Source organism: Oryza brachyantha, chromosome 7, assembly GCF_000231095.2.
Source record: "Oryza brachyantha chromosome 7, ObraRS2, whole genome shotgun sequence".
Lineage (NCBI taxonomy): Eukaryota > Viridiplantae > Streptophyta > Magnoliopsida > Poales > Poaceae > Oryza > Oryza brachyantha.
The window spans coordinates 8,845,118-8,863,815 of NC_023169.2; positions in this window are offsets into that span (position 1 = coordinate 8,845,118).

Genomic DNA, 18,698 nt, shown 5'->3' on the forward strand with positions numbered 1-18,698 from the left:
AGTAGATTTTAGGGTTTATCATCGTGGTTTATTTTTTAGCTTTGGCTTTTAGATCGCTAAGAGCACGTATACAAAATTTATGTTCACAAATTAGTTTTTATTTACAAGTATGCCGTAAAAAGCCAAACAATCACCCTCATGTGGTTCACAACATCCTAAAGCACGTACAAGAAGACAAAAGACTAGAAGATACAAGGTGGCGGATAATCCGACTGTCAATGATAGTCAAACATTGCCAACGGGGGTTGGGCCACCCCGAGAAGCAAGCGGAGATGTCCCACGCCTGCCAGCATGACATGCGGCTGAAGGTTAACGGGGGACCCATGGAGAGAATGTGTAGCAAAGGGATCACATCTACCTCATTTAATAGCACACATGCATCATGTCAGGAATATGTAGTATCTGAGATGCTACCCTATGCAACTGCATTAAAAGAGATGAGAAATACGCTTATTATTCTTTGGATAGGTGTGGAGAAAATGGGGAGACACCTCTCTCAGTCCACCAATCCTATCATCATCGTCACCAGTGTACAAGGGCTAACGGATGCCGTTAGCTCGATTAGCGGTCAATTGTTATCACCCACAACTGATTGGTCCCTCTTCCCCTTTCAAAGATTCCTCGATGGTCAACAACTCCATCTGCCCCTTTGATGTGCAGTGCACGTGGGGTTGACTAGCCCAAGAGTCACCCACTGACTTCCTACGCCACCAATCCCATCATAGCCCTGTAAGTAGAAACATGGTGTGCCCATTAGTGGCTCCTCTAGAAGATTTCTAACATATTTATTAGGTTCCTATAGATATACTCTTTACACGACAGTGTCGTATCCTCTTGAAACTATAAAAGAAGGAACCCACCTAACCTAGCAAGGGGCTGGGAGGATTCAATCTCAACTAATTTAAGAATATCGAGGAATTTAAGCTTTTATCTTAAGCCCTCTCCACTTTAATCCAAGAAATCATACGAACACAACAAATAGTAGGTTGTTATGCCTCCGTGTGGCTGAAACCTATATACTCTCTTGGTGCTAGTGTTTTCTTCACATTTACTTCATCGCATTTGAGCTAGTAATTTCTCCCAACTACCTGAGATCAACACAAAAGGAGTCCCACGATATCTTGCTCAAGGAGTTCACATTCCGATAGGTATCTATTCCAATAATCTGTTTAGTTTAAGGACATGTTCATATTTTAATTGCAGAATTTGATCGGCGGAGAAAACAACTGTCTCATTTATCAGTATCATTTCATATTGTTGTTATATCACTACCTTTTCATGAAATTCGCCTATTCATACTGATGAGCACTTACATTATCATTACTGAATGTTGGTTAATTATTCAAGTAAAAGATTAATGGAATGAATTAGTATCCGACGGCTGGTTCTTTCCATGGCCAACTACTCTTGTCTTGATAAATATGACTTTTTTTTAATACTATTCATTGCATGTACACTCTAATCAGATAGTTTAGTTTACTATATATCGAAGCAAAACGTTGAAAAGATTTGTAAATAAGTATGATATAACATGTGTAGCTCCTGACCCACTGTTCAATGGAGAACCAATTACTACAGTAAGGTGGAGAAAAAAAGGAAATACTAATCGAGCAAGAAAAAAAAGATGACTTAGCATTTTGATATTTCCCGAGTTGAGAATAATATTTATAGGGACAAGGTTGTCACTCGGTGACGATGAAGATGGAAGATGTGAGTGACCGAAGATTTGACGGACCAACTCAAGTGATCGAGGCGATCAATGGCTCCAATCCGCTCTTGGTAGCAACAACATTTTCTTGGTTTTGCCGTCATCCTACCATAGGTGGGTCTCTAGCACTTACATGGTAAGGATACATCCCAGTCATTGGGTGCATGGCTAGTTGTATCTTCCATGACCAACGCATGCATGAATTATTGACCGTGAAACACATGGCTAGAGAGAATTGACTCCACATCTACCCTACAGCGCATAGACATGATTTACTTGTCATCATCATCATGTGACACATGTAACGACCTAAATCAATATATATCAGATTGGACAGTCGATCTGACTCCTCTCTCTCCAGTCGCCTCCTCACCTCATTTGCCCATACTCAAACCCAAGACGTTGTCGTCACTGTCACATGTCCGATGCCTATCCCTGAACCCTAACCCCCGTCATCGTCGTCGTCGCACGTCCGTGGCTTGGACTCGCCTTCGCCTACTTCACCATGTCCATGCTACGCCACCGCCCTACTATGCCCCACCACTCTCATCGCCGCCCCTCTACGCTCTCCTGTCCCTGCTGGATCGGATTCCTCAGTCCCCCGTTCGTCGCCTCCTTTACGTCCTAGGTAGATGCAGCATGTACTCAAGGTTACAGAGCTTTTTTTTCATAAATAAGGATATTACTACATATGTAGAAAATGTGAAATAACAATAACTGTGAATAAAAGTAATTTTGTAATATGTTTGAAGTTCTGAAACCACAAGTTCAGTTCAGCTCAGTTCTGAAACCAAAAGTAATTTCGCATGTCAATAAGTTCATCTCTAGGACAAGTTGGTTGCGGATTGGCAAATATTTTAGCTGGAGAACATCACATTTGCATAGTGAAACAACATAATGGAGATATAGCTGCATTTTTTTCACAGAGGTGTATATGGTGTTTTTCTTAACAACCTTGCTAATGACGATAGCTGTCAAGAAACTTGACAATAAGCTACTAAAAAAAGTGAAACAGTTACAAACAAAAAGCCATGAAGAAAGTCAGGTGTTGATGAAGAAAGTGTCAATTATCTCGTTGCATGCTTAATTCTGAATGTAATATGCAAAGTGCAGCGCACTACGTATGAATATTTTTACAAATGCAGCGAGAACCAATAACATAATATTCCAAATGAATCATGATCATAATTTTATTACCATAAACATGTACAGATGAGGCGAGATTAAACTTCTTGTACAAGCAGTAGCCAATATAATTTCAAGCATGCATAAAAATACAACTATATAGATTGAGATCTGGGAACGTAGAATGTACTTTTTGGAAAAGGATATACCATACTTTGACGAAACCAAATAGATTCTACAATACACCATGTCCATCGTCGCCTCTTCCTTGACCTGGTCATCCGTCGCCACCTCTACGCCAGGTGTGTCGCCACCTCTTCCACACCCTAGTCAGCCACCACCGCCTCTTTATTTATTTGAAAGACTCAAGTTCCTTTTCTACCCTGGTACAACTGCAAGATTCAACTTCCTTTTCCCCTAAAAGAAAGAACTACAACCCTATATTATCGTGCAACAGTGCAATCTGCTTACTAATTAGTAATATTGTCTCCTTCCCCAATAGTTCTAGAAAAAATAAAATTCAGACAACAAAAGAATCTTAGGGAAATTCAGACAACAAAATAAACCTAGGAAAAATTAAGATTGAAGGTTTTGGCAGTGGCAATGATGTTGCGTTAGCAACTGAAATTTGGAATGTTTGATCATTTTATAAGAAATGAGATAAAGAAAAACACGGACCCTATGTCGAGATGATAAGAAAACTACAAAGACAACAACTTATAATTCATTTAATAACAAAAATGAATTAGTTGTTTCTAATAACATTGAAATGGATAAATTTTGGCCTTGTAGAGCATTCTGCTAAGCAATTTATAGGAATGTGCAAATATCAAGTATTTTTAAAGAAAAAATAATGATTTAATTCTAAAGTTTGCATTTTGAGATAGTCAAAACTTTTTCATTGCGCCTCCTTTCATTTAAAAAAAATGTCATTTTGCTGAAAACGTATTATCTAAATTGAATGTATCCTTAGCCCATTTTCTGAATAGTCTATTCAATACTATTTTCTTTTCCAATCTTAACAGCATGGTAAAGCAAAATTTTGTCAGAAGAAGAGGAAGATCATCACTGGCCTGGATAATCTATAAGTTGTAACTATTGGCTATTCTAGCATTTTAAATGCTTACATGTTGAATCAAACTATTCCCTTCATCAGACATATTATTTTTGTGGTGTTCTACATTTTTTTGCTCTTCTGTATATTGTCCATGCTCTTGCAGTAAACTATGGATGATGATCTGCTGAAATCATTTCTGGTAACTTCTACATTTGACATCTACATGAATCTCATTTGTATATTACTCTCTGTTGGCTAGGCTTTTATTACAAGATGATACTTAATTTAATGAAAATGGTTTGATTTAGTAGGATCTATCGCTAAAAGCAGATAAATTAGTTTACCACATCAAACCATCAACTTGTTTCTAATGTTATCAAATTTAGTTGATTCTTTCAGGTAGCCATCTATTTGGGCTTAATAATAAAATACTCGGTTATATGCCAGATCAAATGCAAGTTGATACCAATACTTCTGTAATTCAAATGTACAAAGATTAAACCCTTTTTCTTGACAAATTAGAAAATAGAGCACATGATGTTCAGGAAGACCTGCAAATGCGATCATCACAATGATGCCACTTTTTTGCAAAATTTAAAATCTGGGAACACTTTTTTATCTAAAGCTAAGTACTGGAGAGCCTAAAAAAATTGTGTTGCATTGGTTGTCCAGAAATATATTAGTAAATGATATATGTAGGTCATTTGAGTTGTTTTCAAAAAGTGAGCGCACCTATATACAACACAGCCAAGGAGCAGCGTTTGATTCAAAATTTAGTAAAATTCAGCTCCAAATTCGGAATATGATTTTATTGATTTTTCCCAACCTATACTTGCTTACCTTTTCTGTGGCTTGAAACTCAAATTAGAAGGTGATGTTTAGCCTGTGAGTTATGTGAATTTAATATTTAGTATTATTTTAAATATTAAATTTACTTGATATTTAGAAAGGTGGAGTTATTTGAAACATGTGGTCAATTTTGTTACATTTGTTACAAATATGATGATTATAATACATTATAAATAATTAAGTGACATTTGTTATAAATTTGATGATTAGAATACACTATAAATAATTCTGACATCTCATATTACATACATAGTATTGTTTAGTGGCAAATAAGACTATAGCTATTATATTTTTTTTGTTATCACACATAGATAGTTATTCGTGTTACTCTTGCTAATAATCACTAAAGTCAACTCCAAATTTATAATATGATTTCGCTGATTTTTTTCCTAACAAGTACTTGCTTACCTTTTTTTGGCATGGAACTCAAATTAAAAGTTAATGTTAAAAAACACGGTAAGTTATGTAAAACCTACGAGTTATTTGAATCTAATATTTAATATTATTTTAAATATTAAATTTACATAACATTTTAAAAAGTTGGAGTTATGTAAATCATGTGGTCACTTTTGTTACACTTGTTATAAATCTAATAATTATAGTACGTTATAAATTAGTGAGTGACATTTGTTTTAAATCCGATGGTTACAGAATATTATAAATAATTCTGGCATCTCATGACATATATTGTTTAGTGACAAATAAGACTATAGCTATAATATTTTTCATTATCACACATGGTTAGTTTTTCGTGTTACTCTTGCTAATAATCACTAAAGTAAACTCCAAATTCATAATATGATTTCATTGATTTTTTTCCTAACATGTACTTACTTACCTTTTGGTGGCATGAAACTCAAATTAGAAGTTGATGTTAGAAAAATTTGAGTTATGTAAAACCTGTGAGTTTTGTGAATTTTACATTTAATATTATTTTAAATATTAAATTTACTTAACATTTAGAAAAGGTGTAGTTATGTGAAACCTATGGTCACTTTTGTTACATTTGTTATAAATATGATAATTATAGTACATTATAAAAAATTAAGTGTTATTTGTTATAAATCTCATGATTATAATACATTATAAATAATTCTGACATCTCATGACATATATTGTTTAGTGACAAATAAGACTATAGCTATAATATTTTTCATTATTACACCTGGGTAGTTCTTCATGTTACTCTTGCTAATAATCAATAAAGTCAACTCAATTCATAATATGATTTCATTGATTTTTTTCCTAACCTATACTTACTTACCTTTTTCTATGGCATGGAACTCAAATTAGAAACTGATGTTAGAAAAATCTGTGAGTTATGTGAAACTTGTGAGTTATGTGAATTTAATATTTAATATTATTTAAAATATTAAATTTACTTGACATTTAGAAAGGTGTAGTTATGTGAAACATGTGGTCACTTTTGTTACATTTGTTATAAATTTGATGATTACGTTATAAATAGGTGAGTAACATTTGTTATAAATCCGATGATTAGTACATTATAAATAATTCTAGCATCTTACGAGACATATTATTTAGTGGAAATAAGACTGTAGCTATCATATTTTCTTTTTTTGACTGAATAGCTATTATATTTTTCATTGTCACACCTGGGTAGTTATTAGTCTTCCTCTTACTATTATTTTTTTTCAAACTATACTTGCGTACTTTTTTGTGGCTTGGAACTCAAATTAGAAGCTGTTGTTGGAAAATCATGTGAGTTATATTAAACCTGTGAGTTATGTGAATTTAATATTTAATATTATTTTAAATATTAAATTTACTTGATATTTAGAAAAGGTGAAGTTATGTGAAACCTTTGGTCACTTTTGTTACATTTGTTACAAATCTGATGATTAAAGTACGTTATAAATAAGTGAGTGACATTTGTTATAAATCCAATGATTATAGTACATTATAAATAATTCTGTTATCTCATGACATATATTGTTTAGTGTGAAATAAGACTATAGCTATCATATTTTCATTATCGCACCTAGGTAGTCCTTCGTGTTACTCTTGCTAATAATCACTCATGTACTGCTTTGTGAGTTACTCGTGCTAAATTATTGAACATATTATGGCACTGTAGTGTTAGTATGGACACACATTACTAGTAATCTAGGTGGTTGTAGTCTACAATGTCAAGAGATAGCAGAGCACTGCTAGTAAGACCAACTTGTACTTGCTTGGAGAATAGAAGATTGAGGTCATGATGTTCATAAGCAGGATCAAGATCCCATCTAATTTTAGTAGGGTTGCCAACGGGTGGATCAGAGCTAGGTTGATCAAAAACGACCTCTGCCCCAACCCTAAACTTCATCTTTGGTCACTAGCCCTGAAAACGAAAATATGGAGAAACACTCCGTCGGTCTGTCATGCCTTGAAATTTACACAAATTTCTGAATAATAATATGTATTAAACATCGGTTCAGGACCAGAGTTCACTCTATGATAAAGTTGAATACACAATTCCATGTTTTAAAACATATAAATAAATAATAGTCTATTAAATGCAGCGGAAAAAAGAAAACAAAATGCTAGGTAATCTTGAGCTTGAAACGACGACACAACGCCATAGGCAGACTTGAGGATCGGATGAACCTTACTCCTGTGAATTTTCTCGACCGGACTAAAACTCTGGCTATGGCTGGAAATTAGACAAGACTGAGTACAATCCAAGTTATTCAACAAGTAGCACTCAAGAGAAGAAAAAATGAATACGATGGATAATGGCTAAAGTTATTTTGCATAAAACAGCAATTATTTAGCAACAAAAAGTAACGTAAACAATTGTGTCATCCATTATCTAACGTTATACCATGTTGCAACAGGTTTAAACCACCAACTGAACTACACTAGTTTGAAATTAATCAAGTTATTAAACATGAGAATAATCACGGGGAATCTGACAGTTTGCCCCATAACCGCAGGCATGGCTATTCAAATAGTTTTACTCTGATCATGGGTGTACAACTTTACCCCTAAGACATGGCCCCACAACACGTTGTCGTACACCGACGTATCACCACGACACTCCGAAAAGAAAACCATGATAGAACCTATCGCATGACCATCTCTATCCAATCGTATCCCACTTCAGGTTTCACCCCAACCTTTAACCCAAGGTAGGCAGCCCCCTCTTGTGTCTAGATAAATTCAAAAGCAACATAGGCTGTTGTGGGACTCATCCATACCCCGTCACGCTCACCCCTGGTAGGATACATCATACAGAGAAAAGCTATACTACAAGTCCGACCGTTGCCCACTCTAGCTTGTGTTTAGTACTAGATTATTTCAGGGTTTCCTAAGAACCGTTCCATAATTTCCATGGGCACGACTCTCAAAACAATACACCCACAACCCACCATTAAGCAATATCTTAGTTTCATTAACTCTCACAAGGTATTTAATCAAAGTCATTAATTATCATTAACTAGCATTAATTAAGTGAGGACCCATGAGCTAGTTGAACTAAGCTTCTTAAGCCTTTCCTAATCCTAATTTCACTCAAATTACCCATATTATACAAGAATTGTAATAGGGAAATAACGGTTAAACAATAGGTAATTGCCCAATAAATAAATTAAAGTAAAACAATGCATGTTTGAATATAAAGCAGGACTTTTAAAATCATAGGATCTATATGATCAAGGTTATGGTGTCACTTTCATTGCTCTGCACCTTGAGGTAACTCCACAACGACTTCAATATGAATCGGTGCATCGGTGGAATCAAAATCTACACGACAAACAAGAAAAACAAGCACAAACAGGCTATAAGACTACTAAAACAGAACATGAAACTATTTCTAATGGTTTCTTAACAAAATTATTCATCCACTATAATTTGAATGGGCTTAAATGGACATTTGATTAATTAGTTATGATATTTAGAAGATATATTGTTTTCTTGCTTAACCTGCAGAAAAAATAGGTTACGACTTTTTAATGATGAGTGTGTGTCCAGTTAATCGAATTCGACACTACAAAAAATGAAAACATGTATTTCCGGCCTTCGGGAAGAATTAATTAAATAATTTCTTTTGGTTGATTACCTCCTAGCTAAACCAACACGCTTTCTTGTAATTTGATTTAGGGAAATGACTTGTTGGCTTAGGGCGAAACTCGGGATGCAACATGGCCTAGACCTTGACAGATCCCAAGAACCAAACGGTGCCATGGTGCCCCCGAGAAACAATGCATGGAGAGAAAGGGAGGGACTCACCGTGGCCGGAGAGAGAAGTGAAGATGTTGGCCGGTGTGCCTCCCCACCATCGCACCATCCCTGCCACCGGGCAGTTGCCTCACCACCGTGGAGCACAGGCCAGCACTTGGCCACCACGCCGCCTTCTGGTCGTGAGACGGTGAGAGAGAGGGAGCAGCTAAGGTTTGTTAGGATTTTATTGGGCTTTTAACCTTTCGGGCCTTCAATTTACGGTATTTTAAAGTCAACCCTCCCCTGCCCCTTCTCCCTACCAAAACCGAAGCCCCGGCCCCAAATCCTCACGTGGCCAAAATATCCCCCGCCCCCGTCCTCGTGGAGAAAATTGCCATCCATAAATTTCAGTACTATAGAGGACACCTGCTACTAGAAAAAAAATACTCTCTTCGATTTTATTTGTTTGATTATATACTTATATGTTTACTGGCAATGTGCTTGTGCGTTACAATAAGATCGGTTTGGATTGGGAATTGAAAGTGATAATTCACTCTTGAAGCTTCTAGTTTCAACAAAATGGTTTGGTTTGTGTTGGAATGGAAACTTGGAACAAGAAGGATTGGGCATCATAAAGCCCATGACGCAATTCATGGCTAGATTTGTTCGACCGGATCTTGCATTGCTCATGAGGATTACAAGCGAAGTGATCCAAAAAATTTTAAGTAGGTAAGAAATAGAGGACTATGCCGTTAACTCTTGGTAAATGGTAAGGAGATGCATGTCGCGTCGCTAATTATGTTGGTAACAAGGGATAAGGTTGGATCGGAGTGATGGGTGAGGATCTCTTGCTTATGCAGTCTTGGAGGAGGAACCGCGAACAACGATGACGAGCAATCTTAGGTGATACAAGAAAGAACATGCGGCTTTGCCGTGCTGCAACGTAGATCGGTACGTAGACGGGTCAGTCTATTACATACATACGCTATTGTAATAATTGAAATATTATATATCTTTCAAATCACCTCTCTTTCTCTATGTTAGAACTGTGAACTTATGTCTTAACTGCAACGATCATTTTTTATTTTTAACAATAATATCTCTCCTATAATTTTCTAAATTTGATTATCCAGCTATTAAAATTGCTAAGTCTTCTTTATGTGGCATTTCATATTGTATTGGATCATCTTTCACTGCCCTAATGATTTGAGTACTAAAGTGAACATCTTTATGTTCTTCAAATAGATTGCGAGCATAGGAAATGTTTACTTTGGATTATGTTCATCAAGCTTTTTTTTAAAGTTGTTTGGCTATATAAGGATTAATATTTATATTTTACATTCCTTTTTATTTAGAGCGCGTATTCTATTTTCAATTTCATTCATAGTATCAAAAATCTATATCTATAGTTTAGCACATTTTGGAGTATTATCAGGCTTAGGTAAAAGAGATCCAATACTGTGATGTATCTATCCACTTACACGAAATGCTACTGCGTTGGTAGCTAGCTAGCTTAGCAACAATCTCCCAGCGAGCTCTTGCAAAATGATGGTCTGTGATTGATGACAGTGATTAAACTGTAGTTAGTTTTGTTTAATATTTTTATCGGGTGAAATATCATACGGAATGGCTAAAGTGAATTTATTGTAGGCACCGACGACGCCAGGGCGGCAGCCGCAGCAGGGAAAGAAGCCACGTTCGACACAGAAAGATGGTCCGCGAAGGATCCGGAGATGAGCCGTGTTCTGGATAATCGGACGACGACGCTAACTTGCTCGGATAATCAGACGATTCAAGCTGCGCCACGTGGACATGCTCGTTAGCCGAGAAAGTGCATGGAATTCGGTATTAGAGATAGAGATTCCATGATGTAAAGACCAGAAGCATGACAAGGTGCAACTGAGGATAGCACGGACTCCTGGTAAGTAGACAACTCTGATAGCTAAGCAAAAACGGCTGATGACCGGCCAAAACGTATATATCTTTTCGCTTTTACTTTCTGTTTATAAGTTAAAATTTGAATTAGTTGATTTTTAGAATTTTTCATTGTAGCTTATTTTACAGACTTGGCTTTTATAATACTAAGAACATATATATAAAAGGTTTATTTATAAATTATTTTTCGTTTATAAATATGATATTTAGCTTTTAAAAAAAAAAGGCTAACAATTACCATGAAGGTGTTGGGCCAAATTGAGCAGCTGTGGAAACAGTAGAGGAGCAGAAGGAAGACAGGCTTGCAATACCAAGTAGGCTAAGATTGGACTTCTGTATCATGCATGACTTAGGCTGCGGCTGTTTGCCACTTCTCCTAATTTCTAATTCATTTTTTTTTCTGTAAGCACGTTTCCCAAATTTCTAAATCATTTTTTAAAAAACAAAAATCTATACAAAAATTGCTTAAAAATCACACTCCCTCCAGTTTAATAACTCTTATCGTTTTGGACAACGACATGATCTTCTAAATCTATGTTTGACTATGATTTTTTATTAAAATATATCAAAATGTAAACAAAAGTTTATTTTTATTAAAGTATTCTTTATTTATTATTTATACATGTTGACCTAGTATTTTGAAACTAAGTATTTAAAAGTTATTAATAGTCAAAGTTTTAAAAAGTTTATCACTCTTGTCCAAAACGACTAAAATTATGGAACTAAAGGAAGTATTAATCAATTTTCAACTTTTTTTATCTAATATTATCTCTGTTTCATATTATAAGATTTTATTAAAAAATTGTTTTAAAAAATCATGTTAATCTATTTTTAAGTTTTTAGATAATATCTTCTTCATTCTACATTATAAAATTTCTAGTCCTCCCTAGATTCATATGGATGCTAATAAATTTGAACACATATATAAAACATATACATCGAATCATGGATGAATATAGTTAGGACTGAAAATTTTTGTAATATAAAACAAATTGAATACTTAATTAATTAGGCGCTAATCCGCTTTGTGTACCATCAGGAGAGGTTCCCAACACCTCCTGCAGAACTCAGCTTACGTTGTCCTTATGTGCCCATGAGTTCTCCCTCTATTTCGTTCTATGCCCATTAAATTTTGGGGAAAATTGCAAAGATGCCATTATAATTTTGCGAAATCGTAGATATACCATCCTGGCCCACTTGTCATTGACTCACGTGGACCCTACATGTCATTGAGATACCAGTGGCATATTTCTAACTTTGCAAAATTATAATGGCACGGTTGCAAATTTCCCTTAATTTTGTGTCATCCCTTACATGTCCATCTGCATTTTTATACCTTGTATCCCCATTTTGTTAGTTGATCGTGAGTTTACCATTGTTTTTTTCTAAAATAACTATATTGCCCCTGTTACACCTATGTGTAACCTACTTAAAAGATGTGAATCTTGGTGTGAATATTCTTTCCTTTATAATAAAATCAAACATCCCAAATTTTTTAATTCCAAATTGACAAACGAATTTAAATTTTGACCCAATTTCAAAACTGACTAAATCCATGCAATATTTTCAACGAGAAATTGAGTACAGAATTATCTTTTATTTAGTTTTGAATCTTGGTGAAAATGTTGTCCAAAATTCATCAAATATGGTTTGAAATTTATTTAAACTTTTTAAATTTAAGTTCTCAAGTTTCTGGTCAAATAATTTTATGCTCTGTATGTTTTACGAACGAATCTATTATTCAAATTTAGAACTTTTAGTAAGCCAGGAAACAAGGATTAGAGAGGGGTAATATGGTCATTTGGATGAAAAAAAATAATGGTCAACTCATGTTGTTGGTACAGAGGAGATCAAAAGAGAAACTCAGTGGCATTTGGGAGATGTGACAAAGTTGGGAAACAATTGTGGGTATATAAGGAATGTTCTCTATTAAATAAATAATCTTATGATATTGTCTTTTTTTTTCAAAATATAAAATACCATTAAAAGCTACATAACCTCCTAAGATACCAAACTGTCTGTGATGAGCTGATACGCAAGTTGAAATTCTAAGAGTACAACAAATGAATCAGTTGTCGGTGTATTTTGGCTATCGCTGTCCTATAGACATTGAGAGCATGATCGTTGTTTTTGCGCGAACAATGCTTTCAGCCGGCTCCGCTCTCCAGCGTCCATGATATGCCCCAGCGAACAATGTTTTTGGACTTGTTGAATAGGCCCAAGTCGTATGGGTAAGTCCTGAAAAGACTTTTTATGAACAATTTATTTTATTTAACTAACATGTATAGATGTAAAAATTTTAGATATATAAACTTAAGTACATAAACTCGACATATATAAATTTTAAATATATAAACATATAGATTTGAAATTGAAAAACCTGGTTCGAATTAGAGTCAAATATAAACATATATAAAATTTCTATAAAAGAAAATAAATTTATGCAAAAAAGAAAAGAAATAACGAGCGTTCGTGTGAAAACCTTTTGCGTGGCCGTTTGCTAAATAGCCTTTCTAAAGTCCTACCCCCTTACGGCCATAGACATGGAACGAATTTTAGATGACAGACCAACGGAAACACGATGCAATAGAAATAACCGGATAGATATGAACAGCGAGATCGATTCAGACTTTGCATTAACGGATGGAACCTACTGGCAGAAACGTTATCAACTTGTGTTCTTTTCCAGAGTATTCTACTAATAGTATTATACTGTAAGTAGAATTAATCTTAGTTATTCATTAAAAAAATAATTTAGTAATATATTAATTAATTGATTAGTACTATTTTATAATTTAGATATTTTTTGTAAAAAAAAATGTATTACGCACATGTATTAAGTACGGGATGTTAGATACCTGGCAGAGTAAATCATTTTAACATTCACGGCCGTGTTAGCTATCGAGATTATGATGAAATTTTCTAAAAGAATTAGGCTTTAGGATCATAATAAAAAAGACAATATTACTTGTACTACACATAATATAATATAGTTGATACTATAATCTAATCATAGTCACCCGATAAAATAGATCAATGGCGCCGGTTGGGACCCAATCCAACTTTTATCATAATATATAAGTAGAGATTTACGAACCGTTAGTGTCGTGCTTGATGCAAACCTTTCGCTCGTATCAGCGAAACTTTCTACCGGGATATTCACAGAGATTCTATGGAGGCCTCCACTGCTTCCTCTGCTCGTTTTGTCCGTGACTCTTGTCGCTGGTGCTGCTGCCACCGGCGGCTCCATATCCGTCCGCGGCGAGCCACCGTGTCCATAGATATCCTGCTTGTCTGCTCGACGTACGGCGTGCTGCTGCTACGATCTGCTGCCGGCGAGACGGAACGACGGGTTTGTAGTGTACTGCAGCAGCTCTGCGGGTTACCGGCCACTTTCTGTCCCACGGTCGAGATGAACTCGTCGTTTACTTCGCCGCCGGCCAACCACTACCGTTGCTACGTACCCATCTTCATCAACCTCCTCGAGCACGGCCCTGATCATGTCAACGAACAAAACAACATTGGGGCAGCAGAACGTGGTGGATAATATTATCCAGTTGCTCTCATACGTATGTTACACGATACGTATACTCTCACCATCGTAGGATATAGTAATAAAAAGTTTTATACCTAGACATCTAATACCGAATTCCATGCATATTCTTAGGCGGTGGGTGTGTCCACCTGGCACAACCGTACCATGATCAGCCATTTGACTGCATTTGTCCATCTAGCAGAAAGCTATTGCTATAGCCCCTGCCTACTGCTGTGCCTAGCACTGCTGATAAACCATTTTATTATTCTTAACGATTCCCTTACAAAAGATACTTCATTTTAATCTATCACACGTATACCAACACAAAAGGTATAAAAACAAGAACGTTCATCACTTTGTAAACCTTTAATATATTTGTCCCACACTTTTTCAAACTTGCATACATTTGTCCCCTTTTAAATCTTAATGTATTTGTTTTCTACTTTACCAAACTCTAATAAAAAATTGCTAAAAGTAAAGCATTTATCCATAATTTTTTCACCTATCTTATCTTCTAAAACATTTAGGGACAGACGAAGTAACCTCCAAACTTATACATAACTAATTATAAGAATCAATATATCATCATATACACTATATTTGTTCAAAAAGACTTCATATTTGGTTCTTATTTTCCATAAAAGACTTTATTTTTTAGTAATTATTGAATGGAGTTGATAAAGTAAGAGACAAATGCATTGATATTTTAAAAGTAGCAGGCAAATGTACTGAAATTTCAAAAAGTAGGAGACACACGCGTGATGATTTACAAAAATGAGGGCATCTCGAATTTATAACTTTATATAGTTACATGTAAGATAAGTTAAAAATAAAATATTTTTAGGACAGAGAAAGTATGCCATTACCTATAACAGAAGAATATAACCGTTTATCTTAAAATATTTTTCTTCTTCTTCCATCCCACACATACTAATAGAAAAGATGAGAACTATTATACTTTCACTTTATCAAATTCCAGTGCAATTATCTTGACTTTATCTAAATCCAATGTATTTGTTCCCAACATTCACAAACTCTAATACAATAGTTGCTCAAAACAAAATGTATTTTGTGACAAACAAGATGAATAAAAATAATCTTAATTTAAAATGAAGGAAGAACAGTTCACATCTCTACGTTCCAGCGCGGCAAAGATGCGCTGCTTTTCTAGTGTGTATTAAGGAAGTTGGTGAAACTAAATGGGAGATTGGTCAATAGAAAGATTGTGGTTGATTTAAAAAATAATAAAGGTAGAAGTTATAGTTTATTTTGGGACAAATTTTAACGCTAGAAATTACTATTACAAAGTTTGGAGAACACATGGGCTGGCCTGGCAAGGCCCATCATGCTTCATGGCCCAATTACATTTTGTTCAAAATATGAGGGCAAAATGAAGCATGGGAAAATATGAGCCCAACACCTTCCTTCTTGCCATTTATGCTAGCTTGAGTTTTACAAAAACACCAAAAATAAGAACCATGTATCACTGTCCGATGCTTATGTTCTGCGAACTGTACTGAACACCACAATCGGTTCAATCTAATTAATCATTCCCTGTTCTAATCACGCAAAATATGAAGGGAAAAGCAAAGTGAAGTGGAGCATGGAGAGTGCTGTGGGCGGCATGCCTCACCTGATTTGGATGGGCGGTGCCATGTAGGGATGTCAAAGGCAACGGTGGACTACATCGCTGGAGGCCTGGAGCTGTGCTGGGAGGGCAGTGAGGAACGAGGAACGTCGGGGTCGGGAAGCGAGGCACAAAGACAACGGCTAACAATGTAGCACTCGGGCATGTTCGTGGATGTTTGAGATAAAATATCTGTAACTAGACATAACAGAGTCTAATAAAAACTTTAGAGATAAAGATAGAATTCCAGACAGTCACAATAGAATATATATATATCCCATAAGGGTCAGCGTAATACACAACATAATATAGGATTTCTCTATATTCAATATTTTTCACGCGTTATCACAACCATAGACCAATATTATCATATCTTGGTCGTCATAACACCTGTTTGCACCGCCCTAGAGAGATGATTTCTACATAAATCTTCCTGGGGCGTCACGTCAATTAGCTACCATAAATTATCCATAGATTAGTATTATATCAATTTCTTTTAGTCATATAAAGACACATAAATGCCACCGCTATCCCTTGAAAAAATGTGTCGGTGCAACCTGGAGGTAAGATGCAGTCGATGTCTTCACCGAGCTTTCGCGATTGTGTCTACTACCTCTTCTACATCATAAACACAGTCATCTATGCCGACTACATCGCTATGGTCTCCATCAACATGGTAATGCATCGCCATCGCTTCGTCCATAAGGAGGGACATCTCATGCCCTCCGATAGGTATCTCTACAACGCGGTTCCTCGATAGCATCGACCGCATCATCTACGATGGAAAAGTCTCCATCAACCTTGGTGGCAACATGTTGCTCTATCTTCCGTCAGGTGAAGATAACTTTCGATTTGGAAAAACTCGACACACGCGATCCAGCTACCGATCAACACGATTTGAACCTTGCAATCGTAACACCACGTCTCCTCTAGTTGTCAACCGAGTATAAACTCGATTGACCTCACCAAGAAAGCTAATCCCTGTATGCGAATCGAAGAAAAAGCGAGAACAAGAAATATAGCAACACAATTGTAGATGGTGATTAATGAGTAACTCGAAGTTGAGGTTTTACAAACCAATCTATCGGCGAAACTACAATGATAGATTAATCTAAAGTAAAACTCAAAAACCTAACGTGGGGTATGACGACTAATTATAGTGTTTCGGATGTGATGCCCTTGGAAGCACCCCTTAATGGGCTCTAAGACATTACACTGCCCAATAGGCCAAAAGACGGTGGCACGACACCCTGGAAGATTCTGAATGCTGACTTGTCTCGACGATTCCCATTAACTCCGACATAATTTTAATGTCAAACCAAAACCATTGGATAGATTCTAAATTATATTTTCATACATATGTGGATAATTGAAAATAGAGTATGTATGGTATGTATGTATTTTATGCGTCTGTTTTAGTGCATGCTGGTCCTGGAGGCCAAGGCAGACTTTAACTCGGGTTGAACTAGAACTCTTGCTTTTCTGGGGCATCCTTGAAAGTTTTCTCCAACTCCAAAACTCTCTCCATGTACTTCATGATCCTCTTCAATATTTTCTGAGCATGATAACATCATTAGGTAGCAATCTATTTTTAAAACTATGAAAAGAACTACATAGGAAGGAGCCCACCTCTAAATTCAATTGGCGGGTACAATCTCTACTAATTGGACCTTGCATAGTAACTTGGGGAGTATTGTTATTGTCCAAAATAGTGATGTCTTTATCATCCTCCCATTCTTAAAGATGAGTCGTCCTTGACTCAAGCTCATCTTCTTCTCCCAAAGTGATGGCACTAGTATGGGTGGAGACGGGAACGAACACACCAAAGGAGGCAGCAACAACACCAACAACATCTCATCTAATTCAGGAGCGTACTTCGTCACCTTCGTGTTTGACATGGATGATGTTTATCTTGTTATTACCATGCATGTTCATGTTTAGCACTATTACTAGATTATTCTATATACCTATCATGCTTAGTACGGTGCTTTTCTAGACTAAAATATATTGAATAATGATTAGATTTCCAACATTATCATCAATTAGTGGAGGGCTGAAGAATAGTTGTGAAGATATTTTACCATCATAATCAACATCTCCTAACCAGTGAAGAGCAAAGAAAAATTAGTTTATGAAGATTTTGAGGCACACTTCATTAAGGAGGGGATAGATCTTATCTTCCCCTTTATCCATTTTTCACCCAAAAATTACATGTTTCGATGATACCTATCAGCACAGTTGGATTTATTCTAGCGTTTAGTTTCAACCGCAATGTTGTTGTATACGCATTTCATTTGAGTGGGGTGTTAAGTATCGATGTCAAGGGTATTATGCTAATTTTTAGTGTCATGTACAAATTATTTATATTTATCTATATTTTTCTATTTAACAGTATACTACTCTGTCCAAAAAAACTAATTCTTTCGTTTTCGTGTCCAGTGTTTGACCATCTGTTTTATTTGAAAAATTTCAAGAAATTAAAAAAAATAGTCACACTTAAAGTACTGTTCATGATTTATCATCTAATAAAAACAAAAATATTAATTATAAATTTTTTTAAATAAGATGGAGAGTCAAAAGGTAAAAATGAAAGATTGATTTATTTTGAGACGGAGAGTAGATTATAGACCATGGAGAAGGGTAAACACGTGTGTTGGAGGATCCTCCGCCGTCAAGGAAAAACACACGCATCGCACGC